This window comes from Prionailurus viverrinus, chromosome C1, assembly GCF_022837055.1.
Source record: "Prionailurus viverrinus isolate Anna chromosome C1, UM_Priviv_1.0, whole genome shotgun sequence".
NCBI classification, from domain to species: Eukaryota; Metazoa; Chordata; class Mammalia; order Carnivora; family Felidae; genus Prionailurus; species Prionailurus viverrinus.
In genome coordinates, this window is record NC_062568.1 from 166,531,045 (window position 1) to 166,552,967 (window position 21,923).

The 21,923-nt window shown below is 46.7% G+C and overlaps 1 long non-coding RNA gene across 2 annotated transcripts in view; it reads right to left on the reverse strand.

Annotated features, from left to right (window-relative positions):
• Nucleotides 1-445: 445 nt before the first annotated feature.
• Nucleotides 446-21,923, reverse strand: part of LOC125173216 (uncharacterized) — a 91,305-nt gene continuing 69,827 nt past the window's right edge. The window contains exons 4-9 of one of the 2 annotated variants that reach the window (XR_007154967.1): nucleotides 20,801-20,907; nucleotides 20,605-20,719; nucleotides 6,064-6,138; nucleotides 3,828-3,881; nucleotides 3,235-3,301; nucleotides 446-935 (exon numbers count right to left, since the gene is read on the reverse strand). This is a non-coding gene — a long non-coding RNA (uncharacterized LOC125173216). Of the gene's footprint in view, nucleotides 936-3,234; nucleotides 3,302-3,827; nucleotides 3,882-6,063; nucleotides 6,139-16,292; nucleotides 16,658-17,602; nucleotides 17,672-20,604; nucleotides 20,720-20,800; nucleotides 20,908-21,923 lie in introns of those variants that run through there. The other variant, XR_007154968.1, reaches the window with a different exon arrangement.

The following is a 21,923-nucleotide window of genomic DNA, read 5'->3' on the forward strand; positions in this document are numbered from 1 at the left end:
TTGGGCAAGTTGCTTATTCTCTCTGTTGCCTCAGTTTCCTTATCTATGAAGTAAAGATAATAAGGGCCATCTGGGTGGCTCAGTTGGTTGAGCATCTGACTCTTAATTTGGGCTTAGGTCATGATCCCAGGATCGTGGGATTGACCCCTGCATCAGGCTGGAGTCTGCTTGAAAGTCTCTCCCCACCGCCTCCCCAGCTGGCTCATTCTCTCTCTTTCTCTGATATAAAACTAACTAACTAACTAAATAAATAAATAAATAAATAAATAAAATAATGTTACCTACCTCTGAGGGTTATTGTGATTAAATTATTCAATGCATTTAAAGTGCATAGAACAGTGTTTGGCAATGATTAAGTGTGCAGTTAAAAGTGGGGTTATAGTGTCATCACACCCATTCGCTGTAGGGGAATTGTGTGTTTGTGGGTGTACCGGACCAGTCTGAGAACTCCTTGGGGACAGGTAACCTCATGTCCAGCAGAGAGCCTGGGACATAGACTCCTCAAAAAATACCTGTGGAACGGATTAGAGATGAGGCTAATGACAAAGAGATATGTAGGAGTTAAATCACTGGGGGTTGATTGGACATTACAGAGAGGGTTAGCGAGGTGAATAAAATCATTTCTAGGGTTCTGAACGGGGACAGGAAGATGATGGTGATGTCATGGCTGAGATAGGGAATTAGAAAGAAGGAACTGGATCTGAGGAACAGAGGCTAACACACACAAGATCAAATCAATAGGACTGAAAGAGGCTGAGGTTTGAACTCAGATTCCACGGACAGTTTATAAGAATGTGCATGTCTGTGCCAAGCACAGGATCTAATGCATAGCACTTCATAATACGTATCAGATGAGGTGGGGAATGTTTGCATGAATGGACGTCTTTTGTAGATGCCAGGATATCATGGTTGCTTTTCTCTTCAATGATAGAGGTCTGTGTGGAGGTTAAAAGAAAAAAAAAAAAAGAAAAAGTCACCATAAGATTTATTTTTCTAATCTTTCTCTTTTTTTTTTTTTAATTTTTTTTTCAACGTTTATTTATTTTTGGGACAGAGAGAGACAGAGCATGAACGGGGGAGGGGCAGAGAGAGAGGGAGACACAGAATCGGAAACAGGCTCCAGGCTCTGAGCCATCAGCCCAGAGCCTGACGCGGGGCTCGAACTCACAGACTGCGAGATCGTGACCTGGCTGAAGTCGGACGCTTAACCGACTGCGCCACCCAGGCGCCCCATTTTCTAATCTTTCTCTTAAGTTTTATTTATTTTGAGAGAGAGAGAGTGAGTAGGGGAGGGGCAGAGAAAGAGGGAGAGAGAGAGAGAATCCCAAGCACTGTCAGCTCAGAGCCCCATGCAGGACTTGATCATGAACTGTGAGATCAAGACCTGAGCTGAAGTCGGACACTTAATTGCCTGAGCCACCACCCAGGCATCCCCACCGTCAGATTTAAAAATGAAGAACTAGTAGCCGGTATTTTAAGTGAGTGAACATGGGAGCCATCTTTTTCCCTTTTTTTTGACACATCAGGACATGTTTTATTATCTCCAGCTTCAGGACATAGTCTCGCAAACTGCTAGGAAGGATGACTCAAACCAGGAAGTTTGGCAAAGCCCAGGCCAAAAAAAAAAAAAAAAAAAAAAAAAAAAAAAGAAAAAGAAAAAGAAAAAGAAAAAAAAAAAAGCAATGTCAAGGAATCTAGGAACATAGGAAAATGCCTGGCGACAAGCGAACAAGTCACACGGGCTCCTCTACGTATGACTCCAAGTTCAGTCACCACACCTCCTCAGACACAAGCTGAAGTCGAGCTGCTTGTGGGGCTGGCGTCTGAGTAGGAGAAGTAGAAAGAACCGTCTGCAATAGTTCCTGTTTGGAATTGATAAGCTTTCCTTCAGTACAAGGTAGCTAGTAGAGCAGTAATGGTAATTATAAGAATGTCTATAATTAATCAACTTTTACTACTTCCAGAACATGGTAAGTGCCTTACAAACATCATTTCATTTAAACCTCCTCAATTCCTACAAGAAACATGCTGCCTGTCCCCTGTGGAAAGATGGGGAAACTCAGCCGCAGAGAAGTGAAGTAACCTGACCGAGGTCACACAGCGAGTGAGGCCTTGAGATCTGAAGTCCAGCTTGCCTGACTCCAAAGCCTGTGATACTAACCCTATTCACACACAGTTTTTCTCTGTGACTCCTTTACACTGGGGCCGTGCAGAGTTTAACTTCATCTAAGCGAGTCTAATTGGGGCAGGAGGCTCACATTCTAACTCCAGGTAGGACAAGACAAGAGTGTCCCTGCTCAAAGGCCCTTCATCAGTCCAAAAGAATCAGAGAGGCATTGTGCAAGGATCAAGAGACACGGGGTCAGAGAACTGGGTCCAGATACTGACATTGCCACTTACTAGTGGCAAGGCTTTCCCCCATCGCTTAAATTCTTCAGGCCTCTGTTTGTCAGTTTCTTTGTTTTCACTCACCCCTGACTCTGGAATATAAAAGGGTTTGCCTAGGGATGCCTGGGTGGCTCAGTTGGTTAAGTGTCCAAGTCTTGATTTAGGTTCAGTTCATGATCTCATGGTTCATGGGTTCGATCCCTGTGTCAGGCTCTGCACTGACAGTGTGGAGCTTGCTTGGGATTCTCTCTCTCTCTTTCTCTCTCTGCCCCTCCCTTACTTGTGCACTCACTCTCTCTCTCAAAAATAAATAAATAAACTTTAAAAAAAGGGTTTGCAGAAATGATTTGTCAAAGCTTTTGAAAAACTGTTATTTTTATTTCAACATTTGTATCTTTTCCACTAGAAACTTTTCCTGTCAAAAAGTAATATATACTTACTAAAGAAAAAACATATTTAAAAAAAAGGTAATATGCAATTGTTTAAGAAAGGATACAGACAAGTAAAAATAAATCTGATTCTTTTTAGTGCAAATGGAATCACTCTTCAAATTCTGAACTTAAAGGACTATCAGAGAGGCTGGCTCCAGCTTTAACAATAGCAATAAAAAGTCACGTTTGGGTCTTTCCTGTCACTTCCTAAACATTTCTTGACTTTTCTTTTGAAGAAGTTTGTATTTCATATTGTACTTTTCAGTGCTTAGATCTAAAGACATACAAAGTTCTTATGAAGGCTTTTTTATTCTTTTGAGGACTGCAAATAAAATAGAGCAAAACAAAAACATACTAGGGAATATTTTTTTTTCCCCAAAATAATTCACTCCACAATCTTTTATTAAGAACTCACCGTGTCCAGGTCTGGTGTGAGGCGATACCCAGAATGCAGTGCGATCCCTGGTGAGGAGACCCAATGCCTAGTAGAAGAAGTGAATGGAGTTAAGTACGCAGTGCCCTGAGCTCACACAAAGGGAGCTATGAATTCTGTCACAGAGCAGGGGACAAAGGCTGAGTCCAACAGATGGCAAAGACTTAGAAAAGCAACCACTAGCCCTAGGGTGATTATCTGGTTCTATAATGGCATAGGATTTATCTTCCATGCTGGGGTACTTGATAACGAAAGGGGAAGTACTGATAATTATGTCAGAATACTGGGTGAACACCAGAATTTCCTGGGCAAACGAGATCAGATGGTCACCTCACTTCATGCTAACATTTCGTTGTGAGAAACAGGGCTCTGAATCTCATTTTCTTTTAAGTTTATTTATTTATGTTGAGAGAGAGAGAGAGAGAGAGCAAGCAGGAGACGAGCAGACAAAGAGGAGACAGAAAATACCAAGCAGTCTCCATGCTGTCAGCACAGAGCTGGACATGGGGTTCAGGGCTCAGTCTCACAAACCATGAGATCATGACCTGAGCCAAAATCAAGAGTCGGATGCTTACCAACTGACTGAGCCACCCAGGCGCTCCTGAATCTCATTCTTTACACATTGAAACCTGTGATGGAAATGGCATGTTCAGAATGCTCCAGGGAAGGCTTCCCCACCCTGGCTAACTTCCTGAACAACTTGTAGAGGTTCCCTTAACAATGCCTTTCAGTCCTGTTGTTGGAATCTAGCATAACATCAACACAGCAAACAAATTGTTCAAACTAAAAAAGCACATTCTTGTATCATCCTTAACTTAGTTTCATAGTGACATGAGACTTTCCAAACCACATTGATGTTCAGCCTTAGGAGTTTGGGGTTTTCCACACTGCTTTGGGGACCAACTCAGAGCCCTAACTCTCAATGTTTCCAGTTGATATTCCTTGATTTATTTGTGTGTTTAGTTATAATTCCAAAGAGGTTATGATGATTTTCTCCTTGCAGAGACTATTTGGAAAAGTCTTGGGAGTAGAAGAGGAAATACAAAACATTTTAAAATAAGACTGGTGCCATCAAGATGTGACATCTGCTTGTGCATGAGGCAGAAAGCACAGCATGTGCAAAGGCACAGGGGCAGGAAAAACCATGGAGGGAATTGTGTGGAATTCTCTGTCTGGAAATGAGCTTGGGAATATGGTGGGAGGAGAGTTGAGGGGTGCCTGGGTGGCTCAGTCGGTTAAGCATCTGACTTCAGCTCAGATTATGATCTCATGGTTCATGAGTTTGAGCCCCACATCGGGCTCTTTGCTGACAGCTCAGAGCCTGGAGCTTGCTTCAGATTCTGTGTCTCCCTCTCTCTGCCCCTTCCCAGCTTGCACTCTGTCTCTTTGTCTTTCTCAAAAATAAATAAACATTAAAAAAAATTTTATTTTTAAAAAAAAATTTTTTTTTCAAAGTTTATTTATTTTTGGGACAGAGAGAGACAGAGCATGAATGGGGGAGGGGCAGAGAGAGAGGGAGACACAGAATCGGAAACAGGCTCCAGGCTCTGAGCCATCAGCCCAGAGCCCGATGCGGGGCTTGAACTCACGGAGCGCGAGATCGTGACCTGGCTGAAGTCGGACGCTTAACCGACTGCGCCACCCAGGCGCCCCTAAAAAAATTTTTAAATGGGGAGTTGAGACTAGATAGTGAAGGCCCTTGAATGCCACCCCAAAGAGTTTAGACTTCATCCTGTTGGAATTGATGAGTCTCTGGAGCTGTTCAAGCAGGATATTTGCTTTTGGAAAGAGAGAAAGCCAGGGAGAGTCAGTGGTCCTGGAGCCAATTTCTCCCTTCAGGTTTGCAGTGTTGATTTGCTCCAAACTTTTCCTTAATGTGTTCCCTGACTCACTATACTCCAAACACCACCCCAACGGAATGCATCTCAATCGACTAGTGATTATAGACACAAATTTCAGATGCTTTGGGTTTAGCCCAATCCCAAACCGAGGATGGATTGGAATCTTTTAGCATTCCCTAGCTCTATGCCCACATGGGAGTCTGGATGGATGAGGGGCCTGGCCAGGCACAGAGAGGTGAGAGTGGGGGCCTTCTGTCTTCTGACCACCCTCTTGGAAACTGCTCCCAAAGACTTTCCTTGGGGGAATTTATAGTCTTCATTCCCTCCACCCTCCACCCAAATCATGTCTGCCTGGGCGCCAAGTCCAAAGTCATGAAGCTAATGTAAAAATGGCAGCTGTATACTTTTCAGCTACTTGGGATGCTTAATGAATGGACTGGCTTAAAAGATGAAAGGCTCCTTGACCCCAGAGGTATTTGAACAGGCTTGCTTTAGAGAGGTTTCTTTCAGGCAGTAGGAAATTGGAGTCTGACAAATGAGGATTCTACTCTGCATCCGACTACTTACAACCTCTGAGCCTCTGTTATCTCAGCTGTAAAATAGGGATAATAGCACCTTCTTTATAGGGTTCTCAAGGGGAAAAACAAACAAACAAACAAACAAACAAGATAATGATGTCGCTTGACCCAATGTTAGGCACTGGTATGTATTCCGTAAAAGCTGGCAATCATCATGGTTAGCAGGGTCATCTACAACTGGTTGGGCTTTGTGCTTCCAATGGTGAAACAGTCATTTATTTCTGAGTATGACCTCTACTCTGGAACATGACACAAGCAGAAGTCCTATAGGCAAAGAACTGGTCATCAACACCATTGAATATTACCCATCAGAGACCATCTAGCTGTGGGAACCAAACTTCCCATTTTGCAGAGGGAGAAATAAATTCAGAGAGAGGAATTAAGTTACACACCTTAAGTTACAGATGGATTCTTGACGAGACCTCATGCTTCCGTCACGTTCAGTACCGTTCTTTTTGTTTCATTTTCTGTTAGCAAGCAAAATTCAGGACCTTCAGTGATCCTGCCTTCCTTACATATACGAACTCATTCAATTCTTACAGTAACCTCATGCAGCTGATCTCATTGTTAATCTCCATTTTATGGATGAAAGAATTGAAAATGAGAGAGGTTAAATCATTTATTCAAGCCTCACAGCCAGCCAGCAAGCAGTAAAGCCAAGATGGGAGCCCAGGCAGTCCTGCTTCAATGCCTGGCTCCTTAACTATAACCACATACTGACCACCTCAAAGTGAAAAAAAATGTGTGCTGTCTTCCTTAGAGGAACACATTCCCTGGAGAAGAGACACAAAGCCATAAAAGTGTCTAGTCACGTGTCTCAGGCACAAGGAGAACAAAAGAAGGGGAGGGTTTAGCTCTGCAAGGAGAGGAAGGAGAGAATTCGGAAAGCTGCCTGGAGGAGGTGGCCTCTAGCCAGTTTTCAGAGCTGGCTTGTTGTCCTCTAAGCTGATGAGGGCATGGGCAATGTGAAGGCATTCCTGGCACATGGAAGCATCTCAGCTGAGGCAGGCAGGTATGAAGCGGAGGGTCTTAGCGGATACCACAAGGGCCAGGACACCAGCCACTAACTCGGTGTGCGACATGGGCAAGTTACTTAACCTCCAGAGACCTCAACTGCTTCTTCTGTAGAATGGGGATAATAACCCTGCCTTGTGAAACTATTTGAACATTAAATGAAATCATGTGTTATTCTTCTTCCTTTATTTACCCATTATAAAACTATTTCCCTCAGTAAAAATTTTTAATTGAGTCTTTTTTTTTTTACACTTACACTCACAGTAGCATTAGCAATAATCCTGAGTGGGTTATTAGTCATTCGTAATAACAATATAATTAATGATAATGTTAATTGCCTTTGATGGAGGGCACTAAGTACTTAATATGTATAATCTATATTTATCTAATCTACTCCTCAAAACATACCTTAAAGATAAGTATCATCATCCCCATTTTTTCAGAGAGATTAAGAAATTTACACAAAGGTCACCAGCTAGGAAGTGGCAGGACTAGTTTTCAGACCTAGGTCTCTCTGTCCAGAAAAATGCCCGACAGACAGAGAATGCCCTGTGTTTTGAGTTCATGTTGGTCTTGGCAAAGTCCCTCAGCCTCTTTCTCAGAAAGAAAACAAACATTGGAAGGGGTTTGCTAACACGTTGGAACAGGAACGCCCTAGTGAGGGAGGGAAGGGGCCCCGCTGAGGCAGGAAGATGAGTCCATATTTGGAAGGTGGGGTTGGGGAGGCCCCTCAGCCTTTTCTCCCCAAGCCCAGAGGTCCCAGGGAGAGCCTGGCTTGAACTGGAACTTGAGCTGCCCAGAAGTCATGGCGTCTTGGCAGGTAGGTGTGTGCCTTCTCAGGCTTCAGGTGGCCCCGGCAAGCCAGCGGCGTCCTGCCCGCCTGTGAGGGCTGTGAGGCTGCAGGCTGGTAACCCAGCCCTTCCCCCGTGGGTGTCTCCCAGGCAGCAGGGAGTTAATCTGCTATCTGTTGGGAAGGCTTCCAGAACCCTCCTCCCCCGCCTGTGTTTGCTCAGGGCTGGGCTCTTCAGAAACTGAAACCAGCAAGACACTAGGCCAGCCAGGCCTCATGGGATCCTGCCTGGGTTTACCTTCTATGGGGAGGATCAGAGAGCTGGGCGGAGCAGAGTCTGGAGCCTGGGCAGGGCCTGCAGATGTGGCAGGCTCCCCTCGGCCTCCTCCCCGGGAGTTAGGCCCACCCCCGCCTCCACCACCACCACCAGGGACCAGCTCAGGGCCCTGGGGAAGCACATGGCCAGACAAGCCAGGGTGGCCCTGTCTCTCACCACCTCTGAGACACTGAACAAACCACCGAACTCCAGTTTCAGTTGCTTGCACCGTAAAATGGGGATAAATAATGCCTGGCCTTTGGATTCGGTAACATATGTGTAGTGCTTAACACGTAAGAAGTGCTCAGTATATAGGGTCATTGTATCGATGTCCTCGTTGCTGTCATTGCTGTTGCCGTGGGGGCAGCCTGCTTTGTGAGGTAGTTAGCTCCCACGGCTCAAAGTGTTCAAGCAAAAGTTGAACGAGACGGGGAAAAAGAAAAAAGAAACAGAACAGGAGGGGATTCACACTGCCATACCCACATACTGGCCTGGTCCCTCCAGAATCATCTGGGAAGCCCAAGCACCACCTCACACCCACTGAATCCAAACTTGTTGGATTTATCTAATCCTGAAGGCAAACTTTTACAAAAGTGCAGCTTCCTTTTATGAGCCAGTGACCTAGGCCAATAATTTCTACATTTTCCATCTTCGAAAGGCCCTCATGCTTTTCCCTCCTACACCATCGATTAACTAGCCAAAGATATTTTATTGACCAAACTAGATTTGTTAACTCATAATTAACTCATTTGCACACTACATAGGGAGACTGTAAAGACCCAGAGTTCATTCAGCGAATAATCATTCACTCAACGAATATTTATTGAATAACTGGCATGTGCCAGGCTCTATGCTATGTCATAGGGGATGGTGGAAAAGAAGGTGGACAAGAGCTCTGTCCTTCTGGGCTTTCCAGTCGGGCATGGAAGTGCAGAAAAGGAACAAGGATTCAAACACTGACACTGAAGCCAAGAGAATTCCACAGAGTATAAGACACACAATATTTCTACAGTAAGCAGATAGCGTTCCAGTCAATAGCAAGTAAAGTTGATGTATCAGTTCCTCTGTACAGCATCCATACAGAGAGAGGTGGAGGCCCCCCCCCCAGCATGCACTTACCCATGGGCACACACACACACACACACACACACACCAATGGCATTATTATTTTTATGAATCCCAAGAGGTCCAGGGTCTTTGGATCAAGAACAGCTAAGGCCTTATGAAGAAAGGAAGACACTTTGGACCTACTTCCTGCTCATGTGGCCCGTCCCATTGCCTCTAACACCCCACGAACAGCTACTGGCCGGTGACCCCTACACACTCCGAGCAGAGTGGCTAAGGGTGTGGGTTCCGAAGCCAGACAGCCTGGGATTGAACCCCAGCTCGATTCCTTATTAGCTGCGTGATCATGGACAGGCTCCTATGAGTTCACAGGCACATAGGCAAGCCCTCTGTGTGCCCATGAATGATAATACCCACTCAGAGCTGTTGTGGAGATTATGGAGATGGTAGTGAATGCCTCGGAAGGCATCAGCATCTGAGCTGTTCTTATCCTATACTACCTTTCCGCCTTTGATGGTCTCTCTGCTTCAAGTACCACCCTCCCTTTTCTATCCGGGGAGCGTAGAGTTACTGGCACAACGTCCCTTCCTCTCTAGAGCCTTCCTTGGTTACTTCACCAGGTAGCGTGATGCTTTCTCCTCTGGGTTCCTACAGCTCTTCACGCATACCTCTTAGAGTGCCTCACACCCCACAACCGTGTTTCTTGTTGTAGAGGCGTTCTCCTCCCTCTCTGGATTACAGGTTCTTGAAGAGCAGGGGCCATATTTTATACATCTTTTCATCTTTAGGGACAAGACGGTCCCTCAGACAGATAAACACTTGCCACTGCCTGTTGAACTAATAATGAAGGACAGACAATGGGGGGATGGATGAAGTGACATGCCCAGGATCACAGAATTCTGGTCTGCATTTAATGTCTGTTAGGAAGAGTGCTTTCCTGAGCTTCTGGTTTCTCGTTTGGAAAACAGAACCGATAATAATGGTAGCTAGGTCTCAGGGTTGGGAGGGTTAAATGAGGTACATACAGGGCAGTGTTCAAGTATGAGCTTTAGAATCAGATTGTTGGAGTGCAAGTCCCAGCTTCACTACTCATAAGTTATGTGAGGTCTGATATGTTCTCGACCTCGCTGTGCCCAGAGAAGATCAATCTTAAACCAAAAAGAGCATATCATCATTAATGGGCTATTCAGAGAATGAAAGGAGGTACTCTTTATGAAGTCACCAGTGCCTGGCACAGAGTAGGTATTCAGCAAATAAGTATTGGTTCCTTCCACCACTTTCTCCAAACCTGTAGGCCCTGGACTCTGAAAGCCCGAAACAGCTGTTCAAATGCTACATTTTGCTCTGAGTGACTAATGTCCCTTAAGCCAAGGTTGGAAAGCCGACTCCAGAACTAAGCTTACATTCGAGTGCTGAATTAGATTCAGGGAATGTGGCTGCCTGGTTTATTTAATTAATAAGGAAACTTTGGAAAAGGGGGCAATTTAAAATCAACAAGCATGCCAAGGAAATTAAAAAGAAAGAACTAGCCCACAATTTCATATGTGGGTTTCATATGTCATTGGAATAGTCCCTTCTGTAAAGACATGAATAGTGGGATCATCCAAACCCAAGTTAATGTTTTACAAACTGTAAGACCAATGGCCGGAATTCTGTTTGAGGAGCAAATGAACCAGTTAATCAGTGTACTGCCCTGTAACGATTCTTGAATTTCCTACTGCTTTATCATAACATTTTCATAATAAACTCATTATTCAAAATTCTCCAGTGGCCACATGTCTATTACTAAAGCATAATACTAAAGGGTATGGAAGAGAAAAAAAGGTATTTTCATTTTGGACCTGGAATCCCATCATACTCCCAGACCGATCGCCCCAAACCTCCTTTTGGTAGGATTTAAAAGAGGTTGAAATGAGGTTGCCCAGGACCCTGGGAGCTACGGTTGTCAGTGGCCCAGTCAGCCAGCATTTGGCAGTTCAGTTCAGATAGGAAACTGGAGAGGGCAGGGGTCTCAATAGACCCAAGGGATGAGCTGCACGGTGGGGAAGGTGGAGGGCAGGAATCTTATTAGCAAAACCAGCTGCCTGCCAAGTTGGGCGTGTGTCCGAATTTCTGAAGAAAAGGAAATCGCAGCTGTTAGCTTTAGCCTCAAGCCTCTAAGGACTGGGAAGAAAGTGGGGTGGGGGTGGCTAGGGAGAGTACTCCACTCCCTCTGCCCCAAGCACACTCTACCTGCATACTGCACCCTGATCTTTCTTAACCTAACACCTCCTTATCCAGACCTTGAGCCAGGTCAGACACCTGCTCCAAAAACTCTTCCCGGATCTCTCCAATTGGGGGAAGAATCGCTCTCTTCTTCCCCATGTGCCTGGGGAACTTTGTGTCTCCGTTTTAAAATTTCTCAGACTTCTTTACGATATGCCTGCCAACCTCCTCCATTCTTTTTTTCTCTTATCTTCCTCTTTTTAAATAGCTTTATGGGGGTATAATTGACATACGATAAACCGCATGTACTTGAAGGCACAATTCCTTATGGATGGACCTGCGAACCATAGCACCACCAAGACAGCGAACGTATCCATCGCCCCAAAGGTTTCTTCGTGGCTCCCTTCTCCAAACAGACACCCATCTGCTTTCTGTCCCCATAGATCAGCATTTCCTACAGTTCTATATAAATGGAGTGACAGAGTATATCCTCTTTTTCGAGTGGCTTCACTCACTGAGCACAGCTATGTTGAGATTCATTTATTCTACCTTCCCTCTTCCCCGAAACATGGGCTTCCCTGGGGAGAAATGGGGTGCAGCCAGAGCACGAAGCTCGACATAGGGCACACAGGAAGAGCCACGGTGGAAGACACTGGGGTGTGATGGGCAGATCTCTCTGGACTTGGCATCAGGACATCATGGATCTCACGTATAGAGTCATGCCCGGACTCGATCACTGCCAGCTGTGCAGAAGTGAGTCACTCATAATCCGAGCCTCAGTTTCCTCATTTGTAAATTGGGATGATGATACACCTCCCTGCTCTGGGGAGAGCTCTGTGCGACTCCACAGAGCCCAGGGATAAAGTGCTCTGTAAACTGTGAAGGGTCAGTCCTGGGCGAGGATTAGGCCTAAATCAAGCCAGCAGCATAGTGGGAACACCCCAGCTCCAAGGGCTATTTAAAGGCCTGCACACATTTCTTTCCGGGGACGGTGCATGGTTTGTCGATTCCTCACAGAAATGGCCAATAAGGGTTATGCGTGGTGGCCTTTAATCCTGGCCCAGTCACCAAAATTTCAAGGAATCTTTTCCCTCAACCTCCCCGCCTCCCCTTTCCTCTGCATAGGCTGTGTTTATTTACAAGGCCTCTCTCCCTCCAGAGAGCTGCATGTGACCGGAGGATTCCTCCTCTGGCCTGGAGCCTGCTGATAAGGGCAGTCCATCTGCTGGGGGCTCCAAGGCCTGCAGGAACAGGAACTGAGCAGTGGAGGGGAGCAGAGGGGGAGCCTGCCAGGCCTGGCTGTGGCTTCCTTTGGCCAGGACTGACAGAGGGAGGATGAGGTGTGACCGGAGAGAAGGAAATAGTTGTCTCCCGTTGGAAACCGACTTGACCTATAAAATCACACCAGATTTGAGGATGCTTCCTATGCACCACCCCCTCCCCCCCCCCCCCCCCCCCACCATGAACGGAATTTCTCATTCGCTGCTGTTTAGGGAAGAGAGGTGAGGTCAGCTGCTAGGATACACACAGGGAAATTCAAGAGCTAGCAGCACTTGGGGAAGCCACTCTCCCTCCTGGCCAGGCAGGCTGTCATCAGAGCTACCTTTTGTTGAATACCTGCTCTGCATCAGGCACTATGTTTTCTCTAAGCTTTACAGTGTAAGCTTCAAAGCCATACGGAGGGGGGAATATGCACCCTCTCATTTCACAGCTGATAAAGGTGAAATAACACGTCCAAGGTCACTTAGGATGTGAGCCAGAATTTGAACTCCATGATGTCTGACAACGGAATCCATGTTCTTTTGAGAATTTGAGGACATTGATTCTCAAAGAATGAACTTAATAATAAATTATTTACTGGTCATGCCCTGTTAAAAGAAGGCTCTGTGACCAATTTAATATAGGGAATGTTATATATAATGTCCCTATCATGAAGACCCACGGTGTACTTTTGTGTCTAGAAGGTTCTGAAATAAAACCTTAAAAAAAAAAAAAAAGTGGGGAGTGCCTGGGTGGCTCAGTCAGTTGAGTGTCTGACTTCGGCTCAGATCATGATCTCTCCTTTGTGGGTTCGAGCCCTGAACCAGGCTCTGGGCTGACAGATCAGAACCTGGAGCCTGCCTCGGATTCTATGTCTCCCTCTCTCTCTTGCCCCTCCCTTGCTCGCACTCTGTCTCTCCGTCTCTCAATAAATTAAAACGCTAAGAAAGTTTTTAGAAGGTTCTGAGAAATCCTAGCATAAAGGAACTCACCTTTTTTTCCAACCAAGAATTTCCCACATTAAATTGATCACCCATCTTTTTTCCCATGAAACCTCTATTCATATGCCTCAGAACAAGTGTTCCTCAGAGCATTGTGTGAGAATCACAGCTGAGTCAGAACTGGAGGGATTATAGGGTTTATCCACCTTACTCTAACGAGTGCATTAACAACACCTTGTATTAACATCTCCAGTGATGAGAGACCTATTACCTGCTAAGACAGCTTGCTCCATTCTTGCACAAACTCAGTGGTTACAACAGCACTGCCCAGCAGAAAGGCTGCAAGCTACATGCGTGAGTCTAGGTGTCCCAGAGGCCATGGGGGAAAGTAAAAAAACAGCAGGAAAAACTCATTTTAATAACCTATATTAATTAACTCAGTGGACCTCATGAAACTATCATTTCAACATGGAATCAGTAAAACAGTGATTAATAGTATATTTTACTTTTTCTTTTGCTTTTTAAATTAAGTCTTTGAAATCCAGATTAGCCACATTTCACGTGCTCAATGGCCATGTTTGGCTAGGGTCTAACACGTCAGGTGGCACAGCATTAGAAGATTCTTCTTCTTTTTTTTTTTTTTTAAATTTTTTTTTCAACGTTTATTTATTTTTGGGACAGAGAGAGACAGAGCATGAACGGGGGAGGGGCAGAGAGAGAGGGAGACACAGAATCGGAAACAGGCTCCAGGCTCTGAGCCATCAGCCCAGAGCCTGACGCGGGGCTCGAACTCGCGGACCGCGAGATCGTGACCTGGCTGAAGTCGGATGCTTAACCTACTGCGCCACCCAGGCGCCCCTAGAAGATTCTTCTTTAGGCTGAGCCAAACCCTGCCTTCCTGTGCCCCTTCTCCATGGTCCTCAGAATCAAGGGCTTGGTCTATAGATGTGTAACTTTGTCACCACCCCAAGGATGAGTTCTGTTTGGCTACATGCTTGTACGTGTGCATTAAGTCCCCCGCTTCATAGAGCTCAGCCTTCTGGCAGTGGTCTGCTGAGGTCTGTCTCCCCTTTTAAAGGGTTTTCCAAACTTCAAAGTGCTGTATAAATAAAAGGCCTTATTCTCCTGACTCCTAGTGGGGCAGACTTAGAATCACCCAGGATTTTAGTGTTCTCGTTACGTGGTTATGTTATATTCAACCCACAGGCAGCTGGTAATACTGTGTCTGGCCTGCGGCTACTCCCATTTTTTCCCTGGGCCTCAGTTTTCCTATCTGTCAAATGGCTGATTTGAGATTTCTAGGATTTAGACTCTTTCTGCCTCATCTCACCCCCACCACTCTCTTTGCCTACTACATTTCCTCTTAAACGAGGTCTTAATCTGGAATTCAGGAAATAGTTATATCCTCCCATATACTATAACAATAAGCATTTTTTTGAGCATTTATCATGTACGGGGCACTGTGCTAAGAACCTTATGAAATAGCATCTCATTTAATACCCTTCACACCTGACCAAAGTCACTACTGTCATGATTCCCTCTTATAATTGTAGAGACTAAGGCATCAGGTGGTTGAGTCATAGATCCCACGCCTGATAAAGGGAACAGCTGGAGATACCAGCCCCAGGGCCTGCTCCCAGTCTCTGATCGCAGGTCCAGACTGTGAACCGGAGCTAGGCCCAGGCCTCGGACTACTCAACAGGGCACGAGGGCCCAGGGGAGCAGCTTTTTGCTTTTCATTGTTGTTTCCGCTGCTGCTAAAACCCACAGAGCGTCCTCCTCCTGTTTTGCCGAGGAAGGAAATACTGGTATACTTTCCTTGCTAAGGAAATCCTACTCTTCACAAGTCAACTTTCTTCCCATCCTCTTGGCCTTTCAGGACAGGGCCCCAGGTTCCCGGGAAGCCTCTGGAAGAGACCTGAGGAACTCAGTGTGCCCTGTCTAGGGCAGGGGTATTTTTAGAACAGGCCGCACTGTTTACAAGGAAGCCAGTCCCCTGAGCCTTCCCTCTCCCTCCAGGCCCCACCCGCCACCGGGCTCCTCCAGGCCCTTCCTTCCTCTCTCCCTCCTGGCTGCTCCCTTCCTGTCATCTCTGTGGGCACGTGGGCTGCATCAGCACACGGGTGCACTGTCACTACTGCCCGGGAGACACAACTGAGCAAAGCCACAGCCCGGGGCCCCGAGAGCCTCCTGGGAGGGCCAGCCGTGACCCAGCACTGGAAAAACACAGGAAGCTGCCACCAGTTGAGAGAATGGCCCTGGCAGTCGGCGATGGACTGGAAATCCTGCAAATGGGCTCAGCTGCGCATGCCAGGTGCTTTCAATTGTGACAAGTCACTTACCCTCCTCGGCCTCCTCTGACACAGCTGTAGAGCAAGGAGGGCTTGAAGGCCCGGGCTGCTCTGTGTTCAGTAACTGAATGTCTGGGCCTCCCCGACGGTGCAGTGCGAGCACTCAGGCCTCCCTCAGGGAGGTGGCGGGAGGTGCTAAATGGAGTGAAAGCCCTGGCACGTGGTGCGCATGCGATCCATAGGCACTCCAGTAATAATTCCCTATGTCCAGCACCCCACACTGTGTCTGGCACAAAGTTGCTTCTCCACGGGGATGCTCTCCTTTATCCTTACAGCTCGGGGGTCTTTCACCTCGAAGTCTGTACAGAACCTCTCCTCAAACTATGCACTTTTAAAAAGGTTTTTTGTGTATTTATTTTGAGAGAGAGAGAGAGAGAGAGAATCTCAAGCAAGCTTCATGCTCAGTATGCAGCCCAATGCGAGTCTCCATCTCGCACACCAGGAGATCATGACCTGAGCCAAAATCAAGTCGTGCAGCTTAACCGACTGAGTCACCCAGGTGCCCCCAGCACTTTTTAAAAAATTTTTTTTTAACTTTTATTTATTTTTGAGAGAGCGTGAGCAGGGGAGGGGCAGAGAGAGAGGGAGACACAGAATCTAAAGCAGGCTTCAGTCTCTGAGCTGGGGCTCAAACCCGTAAACCACACGACCATGACCTGAGCCAAAGCCGGATGCTTAACCGACTGAGCCACCCAGATGCACCCCCAGCACTTTTTTAAATTAAGTATTTATTCCTGTTGCCCAACGCTGCACCACCGTACCGCTTTGGTTCAGGAGTCTTCTAGCAAAAGCCTCTTCTCTGAGTCACAGTCCTGTGGCTTCCAGGCCAGGCTGCCCACCTGTACCCATGCCCCATTGGCTCTGGAGACAGTGGACCTGGCCCAGGGAACCAGTCTTCTCAGGGTCCGACCCTAAACTAGCAGGGCTTGGAGGGGAAGCTCGACCCAAGCAGCCCAGCCGCTACCCAAGCTTCCCTGGGCGTGGGTGTGGAGATTACAAGGCCTCCCTCCTTAGTCCCGAGGGCAAGCTAGACTTCTCCAGCAGCTGCAAGAGATGTAGGGATTGTTATTAGAAGCCGTTAAATTCCCACCATGCATCCCTCCCACCCCACCTCCTCCGCTCCCCCTCCTGTTTCTCGCTTCCCCTCCTCCTCTTCCTCCTCTTCGTAACCATCCTCCTTCTCTCCCTGCTCCTGGCCACGGTTATGCTTTTGACCCAAGTGACAGCCTACTGTATTCCTAAGGCGAAGTACCAGTGGCGGGGAGAGGGACTGACTTCTCTCTGTAGCCTTATGCCTCTCCTTCTCAAAGTCCTTCCACAAAGATGTCTCGGGCCCTCTGTTGTGCCAGCAAGTTGGAGACACGGCTGGGTGCTAGCACCAAGGGCTACCTAGCCTGGTGGGCTGGGACCCCGGCAGCATTCCTGGTTGCTGAGGAAGTTGCATGTTAAAGTGGCGTCACCTTTGACCACCTTCCCTATCGTCTCAAGGTCAGGCATTCACACTTTTTCCAGCGTGGTTTTACGGTCATGCAATGTATTCCTTTAACCTTAATGAGAAGGTGACACTTTTGGAGCATGTAATTACAGAAAGAGGTGTCCTTCCTTTTCTCCCCATCCCCTGCTCACTAGACAGAAAAAAAAAAGAAAAAAAAAAAAACATGTTTCATAGGACAAAAGCCTGAAAGGGTAATGGGGCAGGCTGGCTAAGGCTAACACGTGTGGCTGGAGTGTAGCATTTGGTTGGGGCAAGAGTGAATGCCAGGAGAGGAGGCTACAGACAGATACAGGACAAATCATGCCAGCAGCCACCGCCAGGAGCCATTGCTCCCCGCCATTGTGCATCAGGGCTTGATTTGATCAGTAGACTTCTCGGGAAACTGTAATGACTCGTTTTGCTCCATTGAACCCCCTCAATGCCTAACCCCTGACCTTACAGACCTGCAGGGTTTTCCAGGGATGTGCTCATTCCCAACCCTCTTCCCCACCCACCTTCTGTTTCTTAATAGCTGGGTGGCCTTAGACAAAGTCCTTCATCTTTTGTGGCTGTATTTTTCTCATCTGTAAATGAGAGAAAGAGTGTGTGTGTGTGTACGTGCATGAATACACACACACACACACAGATGCACGCACATACACACTCACCAACGGTTGTTATGAAGCTTGAGTCAATAAGACACTGTGGAAGGAAGCCCTTTGGAAAGCACAGGCAGTTCTCTATCTCTCCTCGGCCTCAGCTGCTATTCCCATTCCACGAGGGGAAATCCTCACCCGGAAAGCCATGTGCACACGGGCACAGGTCCCAGGGCAGGCGCCTCCACAGAGGCTGGGTCTGTCTCTTTCCATTTCCCTGTTGACTTCCAGTGCAACTGCCGTCGGCTTGTGAATGGGCAGGCAGCTCCCCGCGACGTGGCCCGGTGCCAGGCTGATGACCCACCGAGCCTGCACAGGCTCTGTGACTGGTACCAAGGACCAGAGAGGCTCATGGCCCTCTGCCCTGGATGGGGAATGTCAGGTGTCCAGACAGGGTGGGGCAAGAGCTTCTTACGTTCAGGCTGCAGCTCAGACATAACCTGTCACCTCTACAAAGGCCTCCTAGTAAGATGAAGAAGTGAAACTGGGGAGGCGATCTGAGCCAGGAAAGGGGGCGACACGGGAGGAGAAGGGATCCCCAGGAGAGGATGAAGCTTCTGCAAAGGCACAGAGGTACCAGTAAGCAGGAAGTTTGAAGCCCATGGAAGCTCTTCCTCTGCATGCAGCTGCCCACCTGTTAATGAGCTGCCCTGATGCCCCCACCCCCATCGATTATCAAATTCTGAAGCTTCTCATGTCTTATACAGTCTAGGCACCTGTCTTCTCTTCCCTAGCCCTATGGCCACTGCCTGGAACTTACAGCCCTCTGGCCTAGACTAATTCAAACAGCTTCCTAACTCTTCTTGCCTCTAGTTTCTGGCCCTCCCCTCTAATCCACCAGCCTCACAGTTGCCAAAATGATCTTTCTGATATGTGAAATTCTGATTGTGACATGTCCCTCTGCTGCTGAAATCCTTCAAGGGCTCCCTACCACCTTCCAGGTCTTTTCTGTAGCTTAGAACCCAGGACCCTCTGTGATCAGACCCAAGCATCTACCTCTCCTGACTCATTTCCCACCCAATCCTACACAAGCCCTGAGTTCCTGCCACACTAAATTTCAGTTCCCCGAGGAGGCATACATACTGTTTTAAGCTGCCTGGTGTTCTTACTTTTATCTGGATTCCCCTGCACCCCTATTTCCCTGGCTAACTCCTACTCCTCCCTTAGAATACAGCTCAGGAGTCACCTCCTCTAGAAACATTCTCCTGACCCTTTCTGTTTTTTTTTCCTTTGTTGCCCACCATACATATTCCTCTAGTACACAGGTTCTTAACATCAAATGGGATTTAGGAGCTTTGAGAACTTGCATGGGGGATAAAATGCATTTTTATGTTCACTAACCTCTGCCTAAAATTTAACATTTCCTTCAATTATGAATGTAGGCTCAAAGCACACTGATATCTGCTATCCCTGTGATTCATCACCAATAAAAATCACAGAAATGTTCGTATCACTTTGGAGTTATTGCAGATTATCTCACAAATTGTCTATGCTCACCAGCATTTTGAAATTTCAATAGTTAGTAAACCTATAGATCTGATTATTTAATGTGTAAGTACACTCATAAATTATCACCACTTTGATTTTTTCTACATATTTTGTTAATTCTTTCTAAAAACAGTTGACTTCCTTTGCTGTTGCATATGTTTTACTTTGGGCATGTTATTTTAGAGAGAGAACACAAGACGGGGAGAGGGGCAGAGGGATAAAGAACCTTGAGCAGCCTCCATGTTTAGCGTGGAGCCCAACACAGGACTCTATCCTATGACCCTGGGATCATGATCTGAGCCAAAACCAAGAGTCAGATGCTCAACCTGCTGAGCCACCCAGATGCCCCATACTTTATGCATTTTTAAATGTTATTCTGAGAAGAGGTCCATGGGCTTCACCAGCCTGCCCAAGGGCTTCCTGTCATGAAACAGTTATTCTTTCTCTGACAGAAACCTGTAACACCCTCCACTAAAACTGTTGGTTTATCTTGTCCATCTCTATCAACAAATTTGGAGCACTTAAAAACATGAGACCATCTTTCTACTGGTAAGGCTTAGTACAATGCATTGCACCTAGTATATTCCAAAAAATATTTTGAGGGGAATGATAAAAAAAAAAAGAAGAAGACAAAAAGGAAGGAAGGAAAGGAAGGAGGAAGGGAGGAAGTAAATTTGATCTTCAAAGAACATCTGTTCTCTCCGTCTGGGACACTGTTCCAGATCTCTCCAAGACTTGCTGCCTGCCTCCTCTATGTTTGCTCTCATGTCCTCTCCTCAGTGATGCCCTCCATGGCACCATATTTGAAGTTCCAGTTCCAGAACCACCACCCCAGGCATGCTCTGTCCTTCTTCCCTGCTTTACCTTCTTCACATTTGTCACCATCTGACATACTATATTTTTCTGATTTTTTATTCATTTATATTCTGTCTGCCTTCACTAGAATATAAGGTCCCTGAAAGCTGGGACCTTTACCTCAGATTCATTTCTGTATCTCTAACACACGAAAGAGTGTGTTACTATCTAACAGATAGTAAGCATGATGTAGATATTTGATGAATGAGTGACAGAAGGAACCACATGGTGGACACCAGTCAGTTAAACCAGTCTCCACTCTGCAGATGAGGGAGCCAGAGCCGGGAGACTTTGAGGCCCCAGGTCACACAGAGAGTGGCTCACAGAGCTGAGTGGATTTGAGAGTGGCAGAAAGAAGTGTGGGTTGTTTGCATTGGGCTTGGAACCCCAGCTTAGGAATTTGGTCCTAAGGCCCAATGCATGTTTTCAGTGGAGAAATGACAGAGCTCTGGGAGGACTGGTCTGACCCAGGACCAGGACTGAGGAGTAGATGGAGCCTCATCAGGGACATGTCTTACCTTCAGGCCATTGCTGTTGGATCCATAGTTTGGATTTGTAAAAAATCCTGCCACTCTGTCTTCTGGTAAAGACATAGCCTGTTCACCCTGTGAGGTCTGACAGCTCAAAGGATCCCTGAAGGATTCAAGAGCCACAATGAGTGGGTCCCCTTGGATTCCTCACTGCTCTTGTGTAAACCTCTACCACAGTGCTTACCCAGCTAGGCCAGAATGTTCCCTTTTCTGTGAGCTCTTTGATAAGAAGAGTACATCGCAGTCTTCTCTCTTTGGCATTGGAAGACCAGAGCTTGACACATAGTAGATCTGTAGTGACAATTTATTGAAAGAAAAATGGTAATCAGAAAATTACAAATGCTATGGTGATCATTAGTTTCAGTCATGGGGAGAGGTATGAACTTTGATTGAGCTCCTATAGTATAACAGGTACTCTGCTGGTACCTGAGCTACATTACCAAGTGCAGTGGGGCCCCTGACCTCCAGGAGCGCAGAGCAGAGACAGAGAATGAATGAGCAAAAACAACACAGTGTGTCAACAATTGAGGGGCTGCACTTAGGAAGGCATGCCCTGAATCCTCTGGTACTTACCAACCTGAAGTTATGTTATTATTTAATTACTTCTACTCTGTCTTCTCACAAGAATGTAAGCTCCAAGAAGGCAAGGGTTTTGTCTTGTTCATGGCTTTCCTCCCAGCACATAGTAGGTGCTCACATGAAGTCTCTGTGAATGAATGCATGGCTTGAGGAAGCACAGAGGATTGTGGGTGCCTACCCCAGTCTGGGGGTGGGGGTCACAGAAGAATTCTGGGAGGAAGAGGTCTTGGCCAGAACCTAGTGTTCCCAAAACTTATATCTCCTATTTCATGACTTCTTCCCAACTCAGTGGGGTCACACCCACTGTATGAAGAAACAACTCTCAGTAAAGGGGAATCAGCTTGGCAAAGCCCACTCAGCTGGCACAGCAAAGACTTGAACCTGGGTCTCCCAAGGTTCTCCACACAGGCCTAGAAAACCATTTAAGAGGGAACGAAGTCCAGGGGCACCTGGGTGGCACAGTCAGTTAAGCGTCCGACTTCAGCCAGGTCACGATCTCGCGGTCTGTGAGTTCGAGCCCCGCGTCGGGCTCTGGGCTGATGGCTCAGAGCCTGGAGCCTGTTTCCGATTCTGTGTCTCCCTCTCTCTCTGCCCCTCCCCCATTCATGCTCTGTCTCTCTCTGTCCCAAAAATAAAAAAAAAAAAAAAAAAAGAGGGAACGAAGTCCAGAAGACAGATCATCAACCCAACATCAACATCCACCACCACCATCATCATCATCATCATCA